Below are 5,347 nucleotides of genomic sequence, written 5' to 3' on the forward strand. Positions count from 1 at the left end.
AAGAAGAAGAAGAAGAAGAAGAAGAAGAAGAAGAAGAAGAAGAAGAATTGAAGAAGAAACAGCACCTATATTTAGGGAAGATGATTCTTTTCTAAGCCCTGTGTGTGGTTAATTCCTAAACACTCTCACCTGCGGGCTTAAAAATCCTCTTGAATGAGGAGTGCCTTCATTTAAAAGGAAAATAATTAGTAAATTAATTTTTTCAAGTCATTGCTATTCTGTGCCAGAAAAATCAACAGATGATTCCTTAGTTTTATTGGCATGAAGATGAGGTTGATTCCCCCACCTCCCCCCCCCCTTTGGAGACAGAAACTGGTTACGAAACAGATAACGATAATAAATGTTTTATTGGTGAAAAAGGAAAGATCAAATCTTTAATGAAATCAGGATGGGCTTGGAGATGAACTCCGTCTGAACTCCCCAGGATTCATGGAACTTCAATTAAAACAATTTCAGAAGGGCAGCTGACAGCAAGGCACTTGGAAGTATAATTAAAATTGAGCAAGATTTTAGCACCAGGTTTTCGAGCCAGATCCTAAAAATGTGTGTTAGTGCAGGGGAGGAGGGCAGCAGGGGTGAGGGGGTCCGTGAGGAGAGGCGAGGGTTCTAGGCATCACAGGTAAGGAATCCCACAGATGCCCAAATCCCAGGCATCAGCTATCAATGCTTGATTTTCAGCCCACTGTTTTCACCTCCGTCCGTGTGGTTGGTGAAAACTGGCTTCTTGGGCTGGAGACTGGTGCTTTCAACCCACGAACAGCCTTTGCTCAAGTCACACATAAGGGCTCCAGTCAGATCATGAAGGCCACACCATGTTGTGGTTCAAAGTTTAGAAAAAGTTAAAACGCATCTCCATATCCATGCTGTGTGACCTTGGGCAAGCTAGCAAACCTCCCCAAGCCTCATTTTCCCAGCTGTGAAATGGGATGCTGACAGCACTGAGCTCTCATCACCGTTGCGAGGCTTACACAAGACTTTCCATCCATGTCAAGCACTTAGCACAGTGCCCGGCACCTAGTTAGCACCCAATAACTGGGAGCAAATATTGTTATTTATTGGGGCTGAGAATTAGGAAAGTCAACTCCAGAAATCCAACCTCTCCTTTGAAGAGGCAAAACCTTCAACCAGATGTGGCACCAGGAGGGCACAGACAAAATCGAAGAGCCCCGGGGTCAATGGGAGGTGCGGGGGACCTTCGCTCAGAGAACACCGTGGCTCCAGGAACGAGAGCTGGGACCCACCTCCCAAGGAGGCCTGGGTGGGTAGATATGCGCCTGACGCCGGGGGCTTTGGAGAGACTCTGGGTCCATCTCACTTCAGGCAAGAGTAAAAATAAGCAAGAGAAAAGGAAAGAGAAGCAGGAAAGAAGGAAGGAGGGAGGGAAGGAGGAGGGGGAGGGAGGGGAGGGCAGGAGGGAGAAGGAGGGAGGGAGATTTGGTTCGTGACACTCTCTGGCCCCAACTTGGCTTCATCGCCTTAGATCCCGTGAGACTTAGGCTCCCTGCAACAAACCTCTCTCTGATTTCTCTTTCCTGGCCCCCCCAAGAGCTCTCTCTATCACTCTGAGCAGCCACATTAAATGTCACGGAGGGGTTTTCCATCGCACAACCAAGGACAAGCCATGGTCACAGACACCCAGCTCCAGTGGGAGCACAGTGGGAGCAGGATTTGCACCTGGCGCCCCCAGGATGCCTGTGAATCACCTAGAACAAATCGATACTCACAAACTGGCCAAACCCAACTGTCAGCAATAGCCCTTCTCTGTGCCCAGGCTCCGACTTCTCATGGATCCGGACAGCGATGCTCTGGGTCCCACCTGCCTCCTGGATTGGGCATCTCTCCACCCCACCCTCTGCGTCTGAGTCTGGAGGCTGACTCAGCAGTTTCTCGAAGTTTTATGGCCCCTTGAGGAAGGAGCTCCACGTTGGGGAACTAGCTCATGATTTTTAAGTTGTCGACTTTCTAATGGTGTGGAGAATCCCAACCTGTGAGTAATAGAAAAAAAAAATTAATTACATATCCTTTAGACTGCCTTCTGTGATTTTTTATAGCTGCTATTACTGTCCAAATTATATTGGGTCCAGGTTATTAAAATGACTTCTAATTCCCTGAGAACACAGTGATAGACAGACAGGCGGGGGGAGCGGAGGCACCAGGACGCTTTCCTTTCTTTTCTTCCTTTTTTTTCCCCCCTAACTTCTTGCAGATAAGCCACACACAGATAACTGAGAATTGACTGTTTGCATTTCCAATTAATCCATTTCCTCTGGTGTCTGGCATTTACTTCTAGACTTCTCCCGGTTTACAGTATAGACCGACTCTCTTTTAATATTCCAAATCCATTAGACACTTTTCTTTCCCCTCGTGAACAAAGGAGAAATGTTTTTGTGCAACTTTATGGAAGCCATCAATCTCCCTGCGAGGCTTGCTACGCTCAACAGCATCCACATTATAACTTATGCAAAACAGAAGACGGGAGGCGTGGGGGGGGAATCCTGCTTTCTTTGAGCAGTAGCAATGCATTAAGGAAAACATGCATTTCTGCTGAAATTCATATTGGTAAATGGATTTCCCATCTGAAACATTGTTTTTCACTAAGAGAAGCTTTTAATCCCCTTAAGTTCCATTCTAATCTGCCTTGGAAGTGCTTGTCTCAGGAATATAACAGTGATGATATAACAGATTTAATTTATTAGAACGAGACAGCAACCAGCCAGCAGAGTGTATAAGAGTGCACGCCCGCCAGCTGAGTGGGGCTGTCATTCCCAGGTGGAGAAAGCTTGGCCCATCGCCTCCTGAATCCGGCCCCACTGCACCACCGCATGCCCGAGTTCCTATCTCAGCTCCTTGGGCTCTCCCTGGAGCAAGCACCCCACCTTCACGGGGTAGAGCCATTCCCTAAGGGCCAGAAGAAGGCTGAGGAAGGCAGGCCAGTCCTCTGGAGAGACCACTAAACTGATGGGATCCAATGCCCTAAAGCCTGGCAAAGGGCCTCAGTAAGACATTCATCTCCCAAGGCCTAGTCTGATGGGCCACCTTGGGTAACCGATGGCCCAGATGAGCCAAGACTCAGAAGGACAGGAGATGCAAAGGCCACGTTTACTGCAGCCGATCCCCCTCCCAGCCAAGACCGGGAAGAAAATAAGAATACGAGAGTCAACGAACCCTACTCGATTTAAATCCTGCCAGATCGGGGAATGAATTCTGGTGCCTTGGTCTGCTTCATTCTCCAAGCCAGCCGGCTGAACTGAGACAGCTCAGGGCATGGGATGGCTGGGCCCACCTGCTGGTCCCTGTCCAAACCAGCATGATGGCCCCACACAGGTCCACACATACCTCCATTTCCTCTTCCTCTGAACAGAAAGCTGTTCACTTATTCGCTCTGCCTGTGCTTATTAATGTTCTGTGGAGCCAGCCTTTGACTCATGGACATAATGCTCTTTTAAGCCCCATGAGGGTGCAAACGTTCAGCACAGGGCATCACTTTCCAAGTTGACCCTTTGTTGTCATACGCAGTATGACATCACAGTGGTCAAGAACATGGAATTTGGAACCAGAAGTTCTTCGGTTCGAATCCCTGCTCCGGCACCTGTATGGTAGGAGAGTTCCCTTAAGGAAGTCAGCCTTGCTGAGTGGCTGTGTCCTCATCCGTAGAATGGGAACCTGACCACCTACCTACAGTGAGACAAAAACGACATCATTTTGTTAAACGCTTCGCAGAGTGCCTGGCATGTATTAAGTACTCATCAATTATAACGACAACTGCATACGTAGGTTTACCTGCAGACACATTCACCCCTTCTGTTCATTCATTAATTACCCCAAACATTTATTGAGCACCTGCAATGTGCCAGGCTTTATGCTAGACGCTCTGTGACAAGGGAGATCGCAGAGGATGGAGAGATGCCTGATAAAAATAATCCTTGCTAAAAGTGCAATTTTGCGTTTGTTTGAATTCATTTGAATTTCACACACATAGTAGATATTTAGGGTGGATAGAACCATTCCCATTTTACAGGTGGGAAATCAGATCTGGTGAGGGTAGGAGACCTTGTCAAATGGCCATGCTGAAGAGAGCCATCATAGGAGAATCAGAGACAAGCCTCCCCTCGTACCCTCCTTGCGTTAGATTTTCCAGAAAATATGATCCTGAATCCAGTCGATGTAGAAGAGAGTAACACAAAACCACGCACACATGCCCCCTGTGGGCCTAGGACATACCCCATCCCATGGCGAGTGTGTGCTTAGTAGGAAACCGTATCCCATGCTCAGTGGGAGCCAGGCTCTGCTGTCTTCAGATGATAAGAAGGAGGTCAGGAAAGAGAAGAGACTGGGGAACTTGACGCTTATTAAAAGCACTTGCTCACAAGCTGTGTTGGAGCCCACATGGTGCCCAAGCCCAGGAACCCGGGCTCAGCAGGGGTCAGTGCCCCGTCCTGACAGGCGTGAGCTCGGGAGTCTGGGCTGAAGATGGATGGGGGCGCCAAACACGCCCGTGACAGCGGTAATCCACACGACCCGGGAGCGCGGGCTGGTATTTTGGCTACTTCCCCACGATTTTATGGGCCCGAAGGTGGGGGGAGGGAAGTTTCATCATTTTGGACATAAATAACTCCGTGAACAGTGTGGCGATCAGACACCACCTTAAAATTAGTCACTCTGCGCAGCACAAAGCCTTCGGCTGGGCTGGATTTACTTCTCAGTTGCAGAGCCGCCTGAAGTCAGCCAAGGCTCCCAGGGGCATTAAAACGGGCCTGGCACTTGTATCACAGTTTTCTGGAGAAGTCCCTGTCCTGCTCAGAAGATGCCCATTTCATGCTTTCTCCTGGCTCATCGGTTTCCCATCACTCCCTCCCCACTGACCCGGGGCTGATGACCCAGCCTCATTCTTTTTTTTTTTTTTTTTTTTAATATTTTATTTATTTGACACAGAGAGACACAGAGAGAGGGGGAACACAAGCAGGGGGAGTGGGAGAGGGAGAAGCAGGGCTCAGTCCCAGGACCCCGGGATCATGATCTGAGTCGAAGGCAGACGCTTAACGACTGAGCCACCCAGGCGCCCGTGACCCAGCTTCATTCTTGATGGAGGAAATGGGAGGCATCAGATTCACACCTTCTCATTTCCCAGACTTGACCCCCATTCTCCTCCATGCTTCCGGATATAGTGGAAGACATGCCCTTCTTCCCACCAGAGGCCACCTTCTGCTTGTGTCCTGCATCCTCTCGCCTTCCTAGAGTTCGCCCTTCCAGCTACACACACCCACACACATCAACAATCTCCTGGATCATTCTCACCTGCAATCCCCGGGGCCTCCGTATCTCGCATTTCAAAAAACCTAACCAAACC

At 49.1% G+C, this 5,347-nt stretch overlaps 1 long non-coding RNA gene across 1 annotated transcript; it reads right to left on the reverse strand.

Annotated features, from left to right (window-relative positions):
• Positions 1–360: 360 nt before the first annotated feature.
• On the reverse strand, positions 361–3,486 carry LOC141371110 (uncharacterized). The gene is made up of 3 exons (XR_012375760.1): positions 3,337–3,486; positions 1,725–1,985; positions 361–478 (listed from the first exon to the last, which is right to left on the reverse strand). It is a non-coding gene; the product is annotated as an uncharacterized lncRNA (long non-coding RNA).
• Between the last annotated feature and the right edge of the window lie 1,861 nt (positions 3,487–5,347).

The sequence above is a fragment of the Callorhinus ursinus genome, unplaced genomic scaffold (genome assembly GCF_003265705.2).
Source record: "Callorhinus ursinus isolate GAN/ISIS: 27379988/994484 unplaced genomic scaffold, GSC_fseal_2.0 scaffold56, whole genome shotgun sequence".
NCBI lineage: Eukaryota > Metazoa > Chordata > Mammalia > Carnivora > Otariidae > Callorhinus > Callorhinus ursinus.